A 21,244-nucleotide genomic window follows, 5' to 3' on the forward strand; every position below is an offset into this window, starting at 1 on the left:
GGGAGTAATATTCTAATTTATTATAAATATATAAATATTTACTTCCTTCTTTGTATCGATTACCTTATTTGCATATTTTAATAGTAAAAATATTGCATTGATAGTAAAAATATTTTGATAACGCATGACCTATTGACCTACATAACGCCTATGTGTACCATTTAGAATCTGACACGTAAAACTGCGACAATTAAATATTATCGGAACTTACGATATTTATTATCACCCAGTCAACCAATTAAATGGTGAACTTACCACTAATGATCAGTGATGATGAGCAACCGACCACCTAATCACCTATGTTCATGCTCTTTTTTTTTTGGATTTCACCTCTTATTACGATTTTGTATAAAATGTGATTTAAGATGTGACTTCTCTTATTCCAAATTCTTTTGGATCACTACCCCTTATTTTCTTTGACATCTTTTTCTTTTCTTTTTGTCAAAACATAGCAACCATTACTTTTAAAATGTACAACAATGTCCACTATTAATTAAACTAATTTCTAGGTATTATAGTTCGTTAATTTGAGGGGGGATGTTGTGTGGATAAGTGTGTGTGACCTAAGCACCAGCAAACATGAGGTACATCGTATGAGACTTTACGGTTGAGAATTTGCATAATTTTATTTTCAAAAATTATACGAAGTATTTATTAAGTGAAATACTCGGTAAAGGCTTTCTTTTTTTCATCTTATTTTTATTACATATTAAATTAAATCAGAAAAATCAGATTAGACTAGAACATAAAAAACTAAAAGCACTCACATACAACATTCAGTCTAAATCCAACTGAAAACTGTAAAAATCAAACCAAATCAGACGAAGAGACAAAAAACGGCCAAAGTTAGGAAAATTCTTGTAAAAAAGACAATTATGGCACATCATCCGTCATAATTGTTAACTAATTAAAAATTATTGTTGGAGGTAAATTTTACTTTTTGTCAATTCGACAAAAATATTTGGTCAAACTATCCGACAAAAAATGTAATTCAAGAGTTAGACTAAAAATTTGATTTTGCTTAAGAGAAAATATTAAACAACATCGAATAACCAAGATGTATATTGGCCATGTATTTTAGGACACCAAAATGGGGAATTTAGTTTCCTACACCTTTTTAATAGATGTGACTACTGACTAGTGCACTGCTGATAGTGGATTTCGAGAGCCAAAGGCAAATTAACGAAATGGATGTTTCAAAACATGCCTTTCACTTTCATTTCATTCTTTTGTGTTTGTTGGAATTTAATTTTAAGCAAAAATAAAACTCTAACAACACTATGTTGACGTACGGTTGAGGTAGACTTGATCAAAAGGCGGGTCGGACCAAGACATAAAAATCAGCCCGTATGTCGGGTCGGGCCAAGATTCGAGTCGGGTTTTTTGCGCCCAAACCTGCTATTTCGGGCCTAAAATGTCTGGTTTTCCAGGCCATTTTCGGATCGTGCCAAATTTATAACTAAAAGTGTAATTTTATATTGCCAATAGCCCGTTAAAATTTCAGGCCAGGCTCGAAAACCAGGCATAAAATTTCTTTCCGAACCCGCGAAATTTCGGATCGGGTCGGCAGGCCGGAATCTTGTTGATCAGGTCTAGGTTGAGGGAAAGCTTTAGTACGTGCCCCACCATGTGGTAATAGTAACTTTGTATGCATGTTAAATTGTTAAGTTGTTAACACGGTTGATAGGATGGGTGCGAGTTAAAAGTGGATTATACCATAGAGGGAAGCGAGTCAATAGTCAACTTTTACCGTAGCGGATGTTGAACTACTCCCTCCGTCCCGAAATACTTGACCTGTTTTCCTTATCGGGCCGTCCCTTAATACTTGACCTGTTTCTAAAAATGGAAATATTCTAACAATATTATATTATTTCTCACTCCACCCCTATTAACCCACCTACCCCCTACTCCATACAAAAAATAATTAAAAATTCAACCCCTACTCACCCCCAACCCCACCCCTTTACACATTTCTCACTAACTACATTAAAATAATACCCCACTATCAACTACTACCTATTAAATTAAATAAGTCAATTCAAGTCCCTTAAACTCTGTGCCGGTCAAATCGGGTCGAGTATTCCGGGACGGAGGGAGTACTTTATGAGGGAGGGTCGTATATAATAAGAGGAAGTATTTTCGGATATCAGATATGTGTGGGCAAATGCATATCATAGTAAAAGACAAAATAAGAAAAATGATAAAAAAGAAATTAAATGGTACTTTTTTAAACAAAAATGGTACTTTTCTTAACTGAATGGTACTTTTTTTTATAGAATGGTACTTTTTTAACATAAATGGTACTTCCTTTTTTGTCTTTTAGCTATTTGTCTTTTAGCTGATATGTGTGTTGCCACACATATCTGATATCCGAAAAAACAACCTCTATAATAAGCAACATAGTATGAAATTTATACAACTATATTCAAATTTTAGGGATAGTCGGACCCACCCAGGCCAGAATGAAGAACCGATGCTACACCTTTAGTAGATGGCCCAATATACAAAGCTAGTACTCCAATATACATTATTAAATACCGAGTACGTAGTATGATCTTTTTATTTATGTATTTAACTACTTTAATTTTTATCAATTGACTGTTGGTTCAGTGGTGATTGGGGCTGAACTTGGTAGGGAGAACCTGTATTCGATCCCCGCAACAACAATTGGGAGGGGGACTGAAACCTATCCACCCAGAACTCGCCCCGAATCCGGATTAACCCTAAGGGTGAACCGGGTGCTAACACCAAAAAAAACTTGTTTAACAAAGACTTTTAATTGACCATGTTTAACAAAGACTTGTTCGAGTTGAATTGTAAACTTTGTTTTAAGTTACTACTTGGAAGTAGCTAGAAATAGACATCCAACACAATCACAAACATAATTCACAAGCATCCCTAAGTACACGCATGTTATGTTATCATTCTGTTAAGCTAGATAAGATCGAGCTGATGCATCATTCAACATCATCGATCTAGCAAAGAATTTTTTAAGTAAGAGGATTAATTTGATATAGACACCTTAATTAATTAAGATACTCAATCATGATCATAATTTTAAATTTTAATTATTTATTGAGGCATATATGTTGCAATATAATATTGCCATGTGAACCTGTTATTATATTGGGAATTGAAGGTGGTAGTTGCTTTCAAATAGTGTGAGGGGTCTCAAAGTTTAGATTTTTTGGTTGGCACTTAGTAAGATGAAAGAGATCCATTTTTCCATAACCAAATCTTTGATAAATTTTTGAGTTGTAATTATAAATAAGAACTACTTGAATTGGAAGTTAGAATGTCATATTATATGAACCAATGTGCCATGGTTATATAGTATTTCATATGATTTTTACTTATGTGAACTCATAAAACTAAAGAGAACTTACTTTAAATCTAAGTTGTACTTGGTTAATTGTTACTGTAAAGTTTTATATTTCAATAGGATTTTCCGTAACATAACTTTTCTTGTTATAACAATTATCAATTCTTATTTAAATTTATCTATACTTATTAGTTTTAAAATAAGGGAAAACAAGATAGAACAGAACATCACCTACGTGTTTATTAATCCTGTATGATTTGGTAATCCATGCTATAAATATCTTCATTTTGATGACTTTGTATATACTAGTTGTTGGAACGTGCGCTAGCGCGCACGTTCCCCCAAAATATAAGAAACTATCTCCCGAAACGTTATGCAAATCATAAGCCTAATTACACTATTGAAATAGGTAAAAGCATGAATACAGTACTCCGTAGATGATAAGAAATGTATCTTATTAATTGATATAGGTTACATATATAGAAACCCCTACACAAGTCATAAGTGATCCCAAAGGTCAATGGCGCGCTATATATGTCCTCGGAACATAAAATTTGGTTACATGTTCCTCTAATAAAAACCCAACACATAAATACTAAAGCCATGCAGCATAAATAATGGTTGCTTGTAAAAGGCGTACGTGGTTCCGGTACTACTTAACTTTCACAAATACATAATATTGATTTTAACATGGATTTTAATAGAGCTTGCACGCATATAAAAGGGAGGCATTTCTGAAAGTGTTTACTCTTCTGCCGCAACCTCCAAAGTCTCCTTGGCATTACCCTCTAACTCCACCTCTTCTAATGCCACTTGTTTAAGATGCCACTTGAGCACGTTGCTTTTGGAGAGGGCTGTTGTTGGTCTCCGCCTAGAAATGCTTAGTACGAAACATCTTCACGGCAACGATTGTTTTGCAAATTTACAGAACTGAAATTAACATAATAAAATGAATTTGTTTGCAAATAGCAACGTTACAATACCTACTAAGGTGGGTTGAACCCAGCTCAAAACAAAACCAAAGTCCCTGCTTCCCTTCTTTTATTTTCATTTTCACCATTGGTTCTTCCTTGGATGGTTTTAGACAAACCCTAGAGTTAGGAATTTCTAATTAGCTCTAATCTAGAGTAGCTTACATGCATTCTGGACACTCTATCGCGACTCCAAAACACAATAATTCTAAAGTATGCAAATTTTCCATTAATTCAAAATTTATAGCCAACATGCATGTAAACAGAGTAAATATAACCAAAAACCCAACCCAAAAGATGGAGGCAATACCTTTAGTACAAATAGATAAGAATCTGAAAGTCCACTGTACTTTCCACCATGGCTATCCTCACCTAATGGGTTGAGAACAAAAAAACAAAAAAAAAATAGTGGATAATGATGCTTTAGCTAATACAAGAATATCATATAGATAAGAAAAATTGTCAATACGAACTTACAGGCTCGTACAACAAGCTGCAGAGTTGAGCTCTCCTAGTCCATTAATCTAGTACTGGATTCTTCGCAAAGTTGCATGGAGCCAAGCAGAAGTAAGGTGGGATTCGGGTATACTGACAATAAAATGAGAAAATAGGAGATGAAGGTAAAGGACTAACCTGTAGAGGTTGAGCATTTTAATACAGATTCATGAGCCTTTTGACCATGAGGGAAATAAAAGGATATTCAAAAGTTCAACATTCGCAATGATTTGATAGAGGTTAAACCAGATTTCCCAATTCAATAACAGAGCAAAACCACCTACTCTAAGAAGTGGAGGAATGTGCCAAATGTTGGGAAAACTGTGAGAGCTTTGCCTTCACATTTTCATCAAGAGGCTGCACAAAAATAATGGATGTTTAAGCTAAAAATCACCAGTGAGAAAAGTGTATATGTGCATGAAAAGAAAAGTGTCACAGGGAGTCAGGGTCACTCAAGTTATTAAAGATACAAGATTAAGTCTCGCTTTATAGGGGAACATTCGGCTAAAAACTCACTGTATAGTTGGATAATTGCTTGTTCATGCCTGCCTTCCATACAACTTTTGGATTTCCATTTACCAAACCAACTATTGAGTCCTGAAATAAGAATTTGGAGGTAGAAATATGATCAATAAAGAGATCGCTTGTTAGTTATATACACCGCTAAAGGTAGCAAGAACTCTACCTAGAGAAGTTTGGAGTTCAACCTTAGCTTAGATGCTGAATCTGCCACTAAAAGCTACAATGAAATATGAAAAAGTTACATTTTTTTAAAATATCTAATATGAAAAAGTTACAAATTGATAATCATTTGCTTTCCATGGATATTGCACGAGTGGATAAAAAAGTAGCACATGTAACGTTAAAGTTAACACTGAAATATGTAATTTGATCATCATTAATACATTTTTCTGGAAACTAAACCTTGATATAGTGGCCAACCAGTAGCATATGTAGAAGCTGGGTCTGAGCTGTATACTTTGGACGCTCAAGCTTGGGGGCTGAATAAATGGTAATTTTGAAAACTCGTAGACTCAATTTTACGGAGAGGTTTCCTTCCATATAAGGAAAACTTGCAAGTGGCTAGCCTTGAAAATTGGATTAGAATAAGAAGCATAAGAAAGGGTCATATATATGAATCCAGTTGAACTTACCCTCCCAACCCCTCCACAAGTTGGACAAATTCTAGCCTTTGCATAAATAGGATGGCCACGCCCATCTAAATCACAAGCCAAAAATGAAAATATATCAACTTTAGTAAGATGGGAAAAGAAGATTCTCAAATATTAGTGCACAGAATAGTTAAATTGATAAAAAAATTCTAGTATGTAGCAGTGACAGTGGAAGTATTATCAGTCAAATTGGGTTATAGGAAGTTCCAAACTCTTCATTGAGAAAAAGGCACAAGCTCTAACACAACTCTCAAATTCCATTCGAATTCCTATGAAAATCTTGACTCAGCTTTCCTCATAACAGATACTCTGTAATAAGTAAAAGAAGATAAAACCCAAAAGATATAACATCAACAACTTCTTCCAGGCTTCCACTCAAGTAAACAGAATCGATGCTAAATGTTCAGTAAACAGAATCCCCCTACTAAAACTTCCTTTCTCCGAATGTTCTGGCATATCATATAAATAGCTAAGGAAAAATGTGAATAACTAAAACTGAGTGCCAAAATAAAGCCAACAACAAAATATGCATTCAAAAGAGTGACAGCCATCTAAAATCAATTTGAAGCTACTATAAGGTCTATAACCAGAGAATTCTGTACAAGGAACAATGAAGGTACAAAAAAATTTCATTTCTACAAATAAAATTGAGAAATTGTTCACCTTTTCACACACAATCAACTACTCACTCTGAATTCAGTCCGTCTGAATTGCTTCCCGCAACTCCAAAACCCTACAGATCATGAAATGATGATGAAAATTAATCAACAAATGATCACACCTAGAATAGTGACAAATGACATTATTCTTAAGGAAAATGACAAAAAAAATTGGGGGCATATTTACCAATACAAAACACAACCCACCAAATTGTGATTTTGTTTGTCTGTTAGTCTCTTATATCTATTTATTAAAAGGCGATGATCAAAAAGTAATTGTAATAATCTATACTCATTCACTAAGTTGATGACCTCAATAGTTTTTTTAGGGTGGTCGATCCAGACCGTAGAGACAAAAGGCAAGAAGCAGTAAGCCAGTAACAAAAAAACGATATCCGGCAAAGGAACAAGGAGTTACAACTTCAAGGAGTACAAGTCAGGGGAGAATAACAAGTAACCTCACTGTTTTACTTTTGGGGTACATTTGGTTGAAATGTATCTTTGCAAATATGTTTTCTGAAGTACAATTCCCATTAGATACAATTAGAGATAAAGGATGTAACATCTATAAGAAAAGTTTTAATTCTGTTTACACTAATAGGAAAAAGCTAGTAAAGAACTGAAAACTTGCAAGTTGCAACAGGTAGTAGTTTATTTAGCATTAATAACATGATATTTAAGCAATAAGTTGGGCGACATACGATAGTGCTATTATCATTTTCAGATCTTGGGGGAGTTAGAAGAGGAAAGGAGTTACGGCTAAGCCTCGGGACATTGTACAATTCCATAACCTTCTCATAGTTACCCGTCCATCATTATTGGGCATGCCATTTGTTGAACATATATCTGCTAATAAAAGCATACAAACCATCAGAACCCAGATTTCATACTCCGTACTATATAGCCTTAAAAAACGTATACATAAACAAAGACATTGTAAGAATATTCACATATAACTTAGTATGACTTTCTGAAACTGCATCAATATATACCATAGATCTACACCATAAATTTCATGGTACATGTGTAATAGCTTCCAAAAGTAGGACTTAAATTCATACTGCAATACTATTTTTTTGGGAACAGTAATAACACGAGCTTGACACAAAGTTACAAAGCCTATCAATATCTATGATACCCAGACTCTTTATTTCACATTAAGAAAACGTGTCTGGTCCACTACAGTCTACAGTCTTACATGTATCCACACTTGAACACAAGGAAAAGGATTTTGCAGTGAACAGTCATATATATGGGTTTTTCCCATCCCCTGTATAAACTTTATGTGCTTTCTCGGAGGAACTTATGAAATTGATGAGGCGAAGCAAGATAAAAGAAACGGAATATTGATTGATAATTCCACACTTACAATAGTTACAAACTATATACAACTTACCATAGCCTTCTATCCACTATATATGATGCTTCTCGATGTCATATGCTTCCTTTACCATCCTTGTTTTCATACTTGCATCTCGCAAAGTTTTAAGAGAAGCATTATCCTCGTCGCTTTTCTCACTGCAAAGAATAAGAGATAGGATATATGTGAGAGTCTCTACCTCATAATCTACTTAAAAAAAAAATAAAGCTTGGTCTACACGAAGAAAGTCACATTCTCATCATTATTAATAGAATAAATTCTAGATTATATAAGCGTTCTAATGAGCTTATAATCTTGTACTGGACAAAACACCTTACATCTATTTGATCAACATGTTCAGCACTATTTTTTGAACTCGCCCGTATATAATATGCAAAGAAAAAGTTCCTCCCAATGATCAAATCTCAGTCTTCCGTCCTTAAAGTCGAATTGACAATCGACATTAACATAATGGATCAAATTATTTAAACACTTGAAAGATATGACAATTCCTACGTGCTACCAGTTCTACTAAACAATTTAACAACTGGATAATCAAATATTACTAACGAAAATCATAAGCTAATCCAAATATCCAAAACTCAAAGATTGAAGAGGAGAAAATATGCGTTCATTGTGTATAATATATATTCATTTACATAATTCAACTACACAAAATCCAGCTACACGTTATCTTATAAACCCCTATAGTTAAGAAAAAATGAGGCAAAAATTCAACCATAAATCCCAAAAGAAAAGTAATAAACTCTAACCTGACATTGCCAATTAGATTCCCCAATACCTGCACCCAAACAAAAATAAATGAAGTAGGAAAATGTTACAAGCTTAAAATCTCAGAAACCTTAAAATCACAACGCTATAAAACAAAACATTAATGAAATTGAATTAGAAAAGAGATAAAAATAAGAACCCTAAATTCAAAATCACTGGAAATAGACCAAATAAATTATCTTAATTGATGAATTAAAATGTCAAATACGTATACACTAATTAAAAATAAAAACTCAGACCTGAGATTCGAGGGTTCAAACGGTTTTCGCAGCGGAGAATTTGTTTGAGAGAGTATAATCATGAAGAACCTGGGTGCTGATTGTTGAAGAGGCGAATTAAGAATCAACCAATTCGTCACATGAGAGCGGATAGCTAGGGTTGAAAATGAAGGAGGTAGTGAGTTAAACTGACCAAAAATAGCAAAATTAATAACAAAACCATAGAAAACAATCGATTATCACATTCGAATGCATCAATGTCGGACTCCTTCTCAAAATCCTCGAACGTGGCCTTTGATCACCATAAAACAACATCCTCTTGAAGAAAAACGGGGATTGACGATCTGAAAATCCAGGATGATGGAAGGAGATAGGTGAAGGGGGCGATGGAGATTGTGGAGATTGCGGAGATAGAGCTAGGGTTTCTAGAAAATGGAAGGGGAAGAAGATCTCAGTCGAGGAAAGAGAAAGGGAAAACAAAGAGGAGCAAACCAGGCAGATGGCTGATAGAACACGTGGCACCATCCAACGTCATGGAAAAATCCAGTAATTAAGGTTGAAAGGTGGGGGCAAAATCGGCAGCACACTATTGCTGCAATAGTAACTTGAAGTTTGTATGTTTTAAAGTGTTAGGATTAGTTTTAACTTTGATGGCATTGGCTAATGAAGTAAGGAGGGTTTGTTAACATTGTTAATTCCTACATGTAAGTAATTAAGTGAACACTTGACTTAAAATACTTGGTGGATAGAGTAACGCTTGGCTACAAATGAAACTCGCTTGTGAGTTGTGTTTACGTGTTGAGCTTCGGTTCGTCCATGGATCTCATCACCCATGGGCCATGGCCCATGGGCTGTGACCCGTAGGCCCGTAAGTGAGAATAATCTACGTATATACTTCGTACTACGTATGTTGCAATATAAAACCCTACTTGATTCTTGTTCCTTTCAGCAATATTCCAACTTGGCACTATTTATCTATTGAGGTCATTTAAGTAGACTCATTATATGTTAGTGTAGAAGTGACAAATGGCAATCGAGTCGTATGGATCGGGTCAATTTGAGTTCGGTTATGTTCGTTAACTTTTGTGTAAGACCGCCTTATCGAAAAAGACCACTTTGATTTAACTAATTGGTTCAATTGGTTAACTAATTGGTTTCATTGTTTAATTAACTAATTAGTTCTAGTGTTTAACTAATTAGTTTCAGTGTTTAACTAATTAGTTTCATTTCTTAACTGATTAGTTTCATTGCTTAAATTAAATGACACCAAGATGGTCTTTTATATTTCCTTCAAAAAAAATGGTCTTTTATATAAGACCGTCGTATATTAAGGTTTGTAATATACTCATTATGACATAACAATTAGTATTAAAAACAAAAATGTGTTAGTAAAATCGGATCAAGCGATCTATAGGGTAGAATCAGTCAGAGGGTGCAGTAATTTTAGTTTTCCGTCCCTCGTAAAATTTGATTGTAATTAGTATCTAAAATAATTATATTAGGTCTCGTACACGCCCGATTATCATTGGACCATCATTGTTATAAAATATTTGAATAACGAAAGAATTGTTCAAAAATAAAATACCAAGGAGTTCAACAAATTAAATTTTGACTGATTTTTAAAGGATTAATCTAGTACTCGTATGAGACTATGAGTTGATTTTACCAGGCAATATGTGACTAATGCGAGTGTGTGGTTGCACAGTACTTGCATGTTGCACCCATTTTATGGGATAAAAGGAGTTGAACAATTGAAGTCGACATGTTACTGTATAGAAGATAATGTAGTTATCGTACTTGATAGAATATCGTATCTGGTAGGGTTAGGTCATATCTAGTTACGAAGTCAAAAAATAATGATATAGATAAAAGGATGTCAAAAACTGACTCGATTGAACCGTAGTTAAACAGAAATTAAAGTGGCCCAAAATATTCTTCTACATAAATGTGATTTGTACAGACATAGCAAAATAACCTAACACAAACTATCACGTAATATCTGACATGACCTGAGCTGATTAAATCTAATCTGTATTGACCACGACCCAATTTGACAATTCTAAATGTATACTCTCTCCATATTTTAAAAAGAGATACAACTTTGACTGATACATAGTTTTAGGAGAGTGAGTTAAATTTAGTAAAATAAAGATGAAAGCGGATAGTGGGTGAATTATTTATTATAATAAAAAAATATGAAGTGAGTAAGTGTAGGGACCACAAACAAAAAAGAGAGAAATATTAATATAATAGAAGTGAGGATAAAAACATATCAAAACGAAAAGTGTATATCTTTTTACGGTTTTTTCATGAAATGCCCATGAGGTTTCACGAAATTCACCAAATACTCCTGCGTGTTTCAAAATACATAGTATACCCCTATTTATCCGTACTGTTCATTAAATGCACCTGTACTTAACGGACGTTAGCCTGCCGTTAGCTGTGTTTTACCATTTTACCCTTAATTCGTATTTAGGGCGATTAAGGATGAAAAACCTTGAAAATCAAAAAAAAAAAAACATCTTCTTCTCGTCTCTCATCTCCCCTGTTCTTCTTCCTTCAATTCTACTCAAATGCTACAAAATCTGGGTGTTCTTTGGGTGAATTCGCGACAAAAAAGGATATTTGACGCGATTTCGATCTCACCCCCAATTCATCAATGGCAGATTCACCTCAAATTACTCAGAAACACAAACATGGGTATTTTTTCGTACTGTTCGGATGTTTGACGCGATTTCGATTTCACTCACAAACTTTCTTTCTCCTCCACTCAACCAACACCACTTCTGATTTCATTCACTAATTTCTCCTTTCGAATCTTCAATCAAATAATTGTTGATTCTTGAAATCCCCAATTTCTAGGGTTCATAGCTTTTATTCGCAAAATTGAACGATTTGCCCCAATTCAATTTTGTTGGGTTTTCGATTGTCTTGGTAATTTCTTTTGCAATTTTAGTGTTCCTCAAATATGGATTTCGATTGCCTTGGTAATTTCTTTTGCAATTTTGGTGTTCAAAATTTAGTGAAGACACTTACTGTGAGATTGTGAAAGGGTTTCTAAAGCATGAGAGTATTAAGGATTTAGCAGCATTGGTTGTTGAAGCTAAAATGTCAGAGCCTGAAATGTCGTTGGGGAACAATCTACGGGGTTTGGTATTGTTAATGCTTGTATTGTACTTGGGATGTTGGATAAAGCACATAGTATATTGGATGAGATGAAAGCTAAAGGAGCTTCTGTTGGACTTGGGGTGTGTATTTGTCAATCTTAAAATCCTACTGTAAAGAGTATCGGACAGCTGAAGCTGCACAAATGGTAGCGGAGATCAATTGTTCTGGCTTGCACTTGGATGTTAGTTGTTATGACTCTCTAATAGAAGCGTCAATGTCAAGCCAGGATTTCCAATCTGCATTTTCTTTGTTTAGGGACATGAGGGATGCAAGAATATCGGAGCTAAAAGGAAGTTGTCAGTCCACTGTTGGGTAATGGAACATCTGGAATTCTGGAGGCAAAGGTGCTCCGTCCCAGTTGGGAAGAACTACTAGAAGAAAAAACGCTCCTGACTTAACAAAGGAAACATCTAGAGGTGAAGATGCTTGTGTACGTTAGATTCAAATTCTGCAATTTAAAAAGCAGTTTTGGTATTTGGTGCAAACAAATTTACAAATATGGGTATATTGTGCAAGACATTTATAAATAGGTGCATTTGGTGAATTATAAACATGACTTAACGGAGGACTAACGGAAAGTCAAAATAGGGGTATTTGGTGAACAATACGAAAAAAATAGGGGTATACTATGTATTTTGAAACACGCAGGGGTATTTGGTGAATTTCGTGAAACCTCAGGGACATTTCATGAAAAAACCGATCTTTTATAATACAATCATTTAAGGAAAATGTATCTATTTTTAAAATACAGGGGATATTACGGATTACGTAATAGATAAGATGTTTTATTCCGAACATTAAAATAAAATAGATCGTCATCATGTTCATGTGGTGGGTCGTCTAAACAGTGGAACAAACACCATGTATCGACCTTATTGTTTTCAGGGTGATAAAAATCATAAAATCCATATAATTAATGATTGGATAAAGCCCATTTGCATGACCTATATTTTTACTGTAGCCAGTACCCACCCATAATGCTTGGGCAATATCTAGCTACGAGGAAGTCTTATTCTATGCTAAATATACCATTGAATGGTATACAGAGTACTAATATTCTGCATTTATATTTAGTACCAAACCACATAGTTTGGTACAAGAAAAAAAGTTGAATTTTCTCATATTATACCAAATAACATAGTTTGGTAACGTGATTTCATTTTTGTTTAGTTCCAAACAACATAGTTTGGTACTTACAAGTCAAAGATAAATGTTATTTTTCGTGTGCCAGACTCAATTTATTACATGAACGTACCATTTAGCCATTAATATACTAACTGAAGTTACTATTTTACCCCTAGTTATGGATGTAAATGGGTGGGATTTGGATCGGGTGGAGCATCACCCGCATTCATCCGCTCCACCCGATCCATCCGTCACCCGCTTTACTCATCACCCGAATTCCGTCCTTCCATCACCCGCGGGTGAACCGAGTGGATCGGGTGATATTCGGGTCAAAATGGTAAACCATTAAAAAATCACCACCTAATAATATGCGTAATAATTAACCAAAAGAAAAAAAAAATATACCTACATTCATCTCCGAAACATATAATTATTTCTTATTAGTTATTACGCATAACTTATAACCTACAAAAATAAACAAGCACTAACTTTAATAAGTAATGGATTTATCAACACATTTTATGTTTAAATATAAATATAAATGATAATATTTAAAATAAACGGGTATCGGATCGGGTGGTAAACGGGTGATGGATAAAACAACATCACCTGGATCCGTCCCGCATCCATCACCTACTTTTCATCCATTTAATTCGGGTTTTCATCCGTTTAATTATAGCGGGTGACCGGGTTCATGGATAATCCACTGGATATTTCCATCCTTACCCCTAGTATACCATTTTAATGATATACCAAGTATAAATTCAGAAAACCTCATCTAGCTACTGTGTTTGCTCCTTTGTTTTCTGTATACATGGACTATATGTGCATGTGATTATGTGATTGTTTTTGAAAATAAATAAATAAATAAAACATTTAAGTGGAGGTCAAACAAATAATGCAAAAAAATTTCATTATGATTTCTCTAAGTTTGTGGACAATAAGCTTTTGCATGTATGGTTTTAATCATCTCTAGTTCTCTATCACAAATTCACAATGTCAACTCCTTGATCAAATTAAATGGTTACATTTTATTCCCTATTACAAGTAACTACTCCCTCCGTCCCGGAATACTCGACCTGGTTTGACCGGCACAGAGTTTAAGGGATTTGAATTGACTTATTTAATTTAATAGGTAGTAGTTGATAGTGGAGTATTATTTTAATGTAGTTAGTGGAAAATGTGTAAAGGGGTGGGGTTGGGGAGAGTATGGGTTGAATTTTTAATTATTTTTTGTATGAAGTAGGGTGTAGGTGGGTTAATAGGGGTGGAGTGAGAAATAATATAATATTGTTAGAATATTTCCATTTTTAGAAACAGGTCAAGTATTAAGGGACGACCCGATAAGGAAAACAGGTCAAGTATTCCGGGACGGAGGGAGTAATTATAACGTTATTATATATCTTTTGACCTATATTAATTTTCCAAAATATGCGATGATTAATAAGTTGAATAAGTAAACCCTATTCCAATTCCAGCTATGTGTGAGATTTTTTTTGGTTGAAATGACCAACAAGACATTACATATTATAAATGGGGAGGAGAGATTTAGAAACTATAACCTATTTGTACACTTGAACTCAATCTTTATCATTAGACCAATATCTTATTGATTATATTTATTTGGTATAGATAGAGTCATTAAGAAAAATCAACAAATGGTGTAGACGAGATTCGATATCAGATCTCTAAACATTCTGCTTTAGCGGCTTCATATCTTGCCACTTCCTCAAAACTTTACCTCTCGTTTATTGGGGGTGAGAGTGTACTTCATTGCAAGAATGCAAGATTGTTGTTTTACTAGTGTTTACTCCGTAATTTTTTTATTCTGTAATTCAAAATGTGATGGCATACAATCTCTTTTAATTTTTTTTATTGGATTATATGAAAGTTATTGAATAGTATAGTATTCGTTTCTAATTTTAAAACTATGCATGTGGACTTTATTTCATATTTCAGGGGTGAAGAAAAACGAAACAGAATGGAAAATATTGATTGAAAGAAGAAGAAGAAAGCAGAATCTTATTTCTGTTTTTCTGTATTAGATGATGAAATAAATATTACAGCAATGAAGTATATATAGTACAGCTTAGGGATCTAGATTGTTCTAAAGTTTGTTATAACAAACTCATAACTAACTTGCTGACTGTGTGCTGACAAAGCAGCATCAGCAGCAAAACAACAGCATAGCATCAGCAGTAACACTACAGCATTAGGAAAACAGCATCACTAAACTGTTAGTATGCATAGAATGATAATGCTATAATCAACATCCCCCCTCAAGATGGAGCGTCACAAGCTCCAATCTTGGAAAGAAGTGTCTGAAATTGTGTAGAACACAATGGCTTAGTGAAGATATCTGCTAATTGTTGCTGAGTAGGCAAGTAATTTAGATGCAGTAGCCCTTCCAAAACCTTATCTCTGGTGAAGTGACAGTCAATCTCTATGTGTTTAGTGCGTTCATGAAACACTGGATTTTTAGCAATGTGGAGGGCTGACTGATTATCACAGTGTAATGTGATTGGCTTCAAATGATGAACTCCCAAGTCCTCTAACAGGTTGACAATCCAAGTAACTTCTGAGGCAGCTGCTGCCATTGCTCTATATTCAGCTTCTGCAGAGGATTTGGAAACTGTCCCTTGCTTCTTAGACTTCCATGAGATTGGTGATCCACCAAGCAATAAAATGTACCCTGTGACTGATCTTCTAGTATCAGGACAAGATGCCCAATCTGAGTCAGAAAATGCTTGTAAACTAACAGCATCTGATGCTTTCAACAATATCCCTTGACCTTCAGTGTGTGCTAGATATCTTAGAGTGTGGTGCAGAGCTGCCACATGGTGTTCTCTAGGATTCTTCAAAAATTGACTGAGAGTTTGGACAGCATAAGAAAGGTCAGGTCTTGTGTGGGTTAGGAAATTGAGTTTTCCTACTAAAGACCTATATTTCTCAGTATCAGAATAGAACTCTCCTTCTGTGTTTGATAATTTAACAGTCATGGGCAAAGGAGTAATTGCTCTCTTAGTGGTATCAAAACCACAAGATTCAATAAGTTCTCTAGTGAACTTCTTCTGGCTCAGAATAATCCCATCTGTAGTATAGCCCACCTCCATACCAAGGAAATAGTTTAACCTCCCTAGATCCTTAATACTGAATGTTTGATGAAGATATGCTTTTAATGCTTTCAGTGTATCAACATCTGTTCCTGTCAAAATGATGTCATCTACATAAACTGCTGCAATGTTGATGTGACCATTTTGTTTGTTGATGAACAAACTGTAGTCATACTTGGATTGTATGAAACCTTGTGTCTCTAAAGCAGTCAACAACTTCTCATGCCATTGTCTTGATGCTTGTTTTAAGCCATAAATGGATTTAACCAATCTGCAAACTTTGTTGGTTGGATTGTCTACCCCTTCAGGCATCTGCATATACACTTCTTCTTTGAGATCCCCATGTAGGAAAGCATTATTGACATCTAGCTGAAAAAGGGGCCATTTTCTACTAGCTGCAACTGCTAGCAAGCATCTAATAGTACTCATCTTCACAACAGGGCTAAAAGTTTCCTCATAATCAATACCATACTTCTGGTTGTACCCTTTAGCCACTAATCTGGCTTTGCACCTTTCCAGTGCACCTGTGGATCTCAATTTCACTTTGAACACCCACTTGCACCCTATAGCCTTTTTTCCTTTTGGTAATTCCACTAATTCCCAAGTGTAGTTTCTATCCAAGGCTTCCAGTTCTTTCTTCATTGCTTCAAGCCATAATGGATGTTTAGCAGCTTGAGTATAGGACACTGGTTCTGTGATAGTACAAACTTGAGACAAAAAAGCTTGAAATTCATCTGGAAATGTGACATATGAAACTAGATTACACCAATGCTTGGTGACAACAGGGGTGTCTGTGTTGGTGGATGATACTGCAAAACACTCATAAGCATCTAAGTAACCTGGTGGTTTATGTATTCTTGCAGATTGTCTGATAATAGGATAAGGGAGAGGTGAATTGGAGGAACTGGAAGTGGAATCTGTGGAATGAGTGGTGTTTGGGTGGGATTCAGAAGAAGAGTTAGAGTTATTAGGAGTTTGAGTGGTGTTGGAGGGAGGTGGTGTTGGAGATGGAGAAGAAGTGAACTGTGTATGCACAGAATCTGTAGATGTGGCTGATTCTGTGGGTGGTGGTGAATGTACAGGCAAAGAGTGACGTGGAAAGATGTTTGCATAAGAAGTGAAATCAGGTGGATCAAAAATTGTAGGTGACATGAAGCTAGGTAAGTAGATGGCATTAGTATAGGGAGAAGGTGAAAGGCTGTGTTTTAGATAGAGATGAAAAGGAAAATGTTTCTCATGAAAATGGATATCTCTGGTTACAAAGAATCTATTTGTGTCTATCTCCAGTACTTTGTATCCCTTCTGAGTAGTAGAGTATCCCATGAACACACAAGGTGTTGCTCTAGGATTCATCTTGTTTCTCCCAACCTTAGATGTGGATACATAACAAAGACAACCAAAGGTTCTTAAATGTGAGAGGTTTGGAGTTTGTTTAAACAATCTGTAGTAAGGTGTTTCAAGATCTAAGGATTGTAGAGGCATCCTGTTGATCAGATAAGCAGCACAAAGGACACACTCTCCCCAATACCTCTCTGGCACCTTAGATTGTATGTACAATGCTCTTGCTGTTTCTAGTAAATGCTTGTGTTTCCTTTCTACAACACCATTCTGTTGTGGAGTATGACTACAGCTAGTTTGAGTCAAAATACCAAGAGTCTGATATAATTTTTTCATGTCACCTTCACAAAACTCTTTAGCATTGTCTGATCTGATGCATTTCACTGTCATTCCAAACTGTGTTTTCACCATGTTTAAGAAATTGCTCATGACAGTAACACAATCACTTTTCTGTTTCAGAAAATGTAACCAAGTAAATCTGGTATAATCATCCACAATTGTCAGAAATTGATTACATCCAGTAGGAGTTTTTACAGAATGAGGGCCCCAAATATCTATGTGTATAAGATCAAAAGGACTAGTTGACTTAATGCTACTAGAAGGAAAGCTAAGTCTAGTCTGTTTGGCAGCAGGACATACTTGACAGATAGTATCCTGTAAGCAAGGTGTGATCACACAGCTAGGGTTTATTAGTTTCAACCTACTGAAAGGTAAATGACCAAGTCTTAAGTGCCACAACTTGGCATTGTCTACAGTAGAAAGACAAGCTACACTACATGTGTGTGTCTGCACAGAATTAGCTTCTCCCAACTTCTTTTCTGCCAAATTGTATAAGCCTGACTTCACATCACCAAGAGGAATCAACTTCCCTTGCTGACAGCAAACAAAACACTTGTCATGAGTAAAGTGAATCTCACAATCCAAATCTTGACACAGTTTGTGCACAGATATTAAGTTGTACTTAAAATCTGGTACATACAGCACATTATTTAGGGTTATGTCATCATTAAGAGTTACTGAACCAATGTGAGTGACAGCTATTTTACTCCCATCAGGTATAGTTATGTAGGTGTTTTGTTTCTTAACAGCTTCATAACTAGTAAATTGTGTCAGGTCATAGCAATAATGGTCTGAAGCACCACTGTCTAAAAGCCACTTAGAATTTGTATGAGACAGTAAACAAATATTACCTGCCATCATAGCTGAGTTTGTTCCAGTCCCTGCACTCTGCTGTTGCTTAGCCAACATATCCATGAGCTGTTGATATTGGTCCATAGTAATCACTGGATTAGTTTCAGATTGTGGCACTGTTGTTTCTCCTTCATTAGAATCACCTCCAAAAGAAACAGCAGCTGTTTTGTTGTCCCTAGTCTTAAAACCAGGTGGATAACCATGGATCTTGAAGCATCTCTCCACACTGTGACCCTGGATTTGGCAATGAGTGCAATAATAGTTGGATCCTGGTTTACCATATCTTGTATTAGTTCCAGTTTTCTGAAAACCAGACTGAAATCCTGTTTGCTGAGTCTTGTAGCTCTTGTTGTTATTGTTCCAGTGATCTCCATTGAATCTTCTCTTTTCAGCTGCAAATGCCAATGTTTCCACTTGATTACTAGCCTGAGACACCTCTTTGTGTCTTTCTTCTTGAGCAAACAACCTGTAGGCTTCAGAAACTTTTGGCAAAGTAGGCACCATGAGTACATTGCCTCTAATTGTAGCAAACTGATCATTGAGCTTCATCATGAACTGCATGACCATTTTTTCCTGTTGTCTTTGGAAAAATTTCTTGGTCACATTGCAAGTACAATTGTTGCAGGTGCAATAAGGCAAGGGATGAGCCTCTTCAATTGCATCCCATATAGACTTGATTTCAGTAAAAAATTCAGACACAGACTTGTTTCCCTGTGCTATCTCAGCTAATTTTTGTTCGAGTGAATAAATTTGAGCCAAAGAAGCAAATCCAAATCTATCCTCTAAATCAAGCCAAATGTCTCTTGCAGATTTGAGAAACATAACACTCTTAGCAATTACCTCATTCAGATTGCCTAGGATCAGAGAGCATACCAAATCATTGCACCTTTCCCAAGCTTTGCATTCTACTGTTCCAGCATCTGGCTTCATGTAACTTCCATCAACAAATCCAATTTTGTTCTTTGCTGATAAAGCTAATAGCATCGATCTTTTCCAGCTAGTGAATCCTTCTTCACCATTGAACTTGAATGAAACCAGTTGTACTGAATTAGCATCAGATGGATGTATGTAATATATGCTAGTTGGATCTTGATTTGGTGGAAGATCTTTGTGTGAATTGGTGTTAACATTCTCATCACCAGCAGCCATTTTTCAGCAGTTTTGTTCAAAATATCAGCAGTTTTGATCAAGATGATCAAGACAAAATCAGAAACCAATGGAAACACAAATCCAGAATCAGAAAGAATACCACAAATTCCAGTGAACAAACACTAGAATCGATTGATCAATTTGACAACAAACAAAGACAGAACTGCTAACAGTTTTGCGGAATTTTTCAGAAAAAATGAGCCAAGGATCGTTGATCCTGCTCTGATACCATGAAGAAAAACGAAACAGAATGGAAAATATTGATTGAAAGAAGAAGAAGAAAGCAGAATCTTATTTCTGTTTTTCTGTATTAGATGATGAAATAAATATTACAGCAATGAAGTATATATAGTACAGCTTAGGGATCTAGATTGTTCTAAAGTTTGTTATAACAAACTCATAACTAACTTGCTGACTGTGTGCTGACAAAGCAGCATCAGCAGCAAAACAACAGCATAGCATCAGCAGTAACACTACAGCATTAGGAAAACAGCATCACTAAACTGTTAGTATGCATAGAATGATAATGCTATAATCAACAAGGGGCCGTACGCCCACAACCTTCTTGCCGGTGACAAAAAAGTTGTTAGGGCTGTTAAATCGTGTCATTGGTCAATTACGGACCGAGTCTGATCAATTTGGTTTTAATCGCACTACGTTTTGTATGGTGTCACTATGCCCTTAGGATTTAATGTATTGACCGAGTTATAATTTATTTTTCCGGGTCACTTTGATTTTTGTCAGTATCGTCTTGATCGCTCAGTTTTTAACAACCTCCCAAAAAGGCAACGCTACAAAAATTTGTATCTTTAACGACAACCTAATAACGACGGGTCAAAAATCCCGTCGCAAAAGCCTTTTGCGACGGGATAACAACCAAACAAAGACGGGAACAACCGTCGCAAATTAAATGTCTTTTACGACGGGTTAACGACGAGATTTTCCATTAACGACAACCCCCTTTTCTGATGGGCTCGTGACAGGAAATCTCGTCGTTAATCAACGATTATTGGCCTTTTGCGACGGGAATCCCCGTCGTTAATGGTACAATTTCTTGTAGTGCAATAAACTATTAAAAAATACTTGTTTATGTTAAGTAACGATCAGTGATGTGCAAATTCCCGCTCTCTCCCTCCTCTCCCTCTCTCAAACCCTAGCCTCCATTAGTGAA

At 35.5% G+C, this 21,244-nt stretch overlaps 1 long non-coding RNA gene across 3 annotated transcripts; it reads right to left on the reverse strand.

The window, feature by feature from the left end:
* Positions 1 to 3,906: 3,906 nt before the first annotated feature.
* On the reverse strand, positions 3,907 to 9,119 carry LOC130461981 (uncharacterized). 3 transcript variants are annotated; one of them, XR_008922060.1, is made up of 12 exons: positions 9,011 to 9,098; positions 8,753 to 8,781; positions 8,016 to 8,137; positions 7,321 to 7,468; positions 6,624 to 6,693; positions 5,943 to 6,007; positions 5,474 to 5,527; positions 5,305 to 5,385; positions 4,927 to 5,145; positions 4,771 to 4,830; positions 4,604 to 4,665; positions 3,907 to 4,252 (listed from the first exon to the last, which is right to left on the reverse strand). It is a non-coding gene; the product is annotated as an uncharacterized lncRNA (long non-coding RNA). The 3 variants fall into 3 exon arrangements; XR_008922059.1 differs by lacking the exon at positions 5,943 to 6,007 and having other exon boundaries at positions 3,909 to 4,252; positions 7,321 to 7,465; positions 9,011 to 9,096; XR_008922058.1 differs by lacking the exon at positions 5,943 to 6,007 and having other exon boundaries at positions 3,912 to 4,252; positions 9,011 to 9,119.
* Between the last annotated feature and the right edge of the window lie 12,125 nt (positions 9,120 to 21,244).

The sequence above is a fragment of the Spinacia oleracea genome, chromosome 5 (assembly GCF_020520425.1).
Source record: "Spinacia oleracea cultivar Varoflay chromosome 5, BTI_SOV_V1, whole genome shotgun sequence".
NCBI classification, from domain to species: Eukaryota; Viridiplantae; Streptophyta; class Magnoliopsida; order Caryophyllales; family Amaranthaceae; genus Spinacia; species Spinacia oleracea.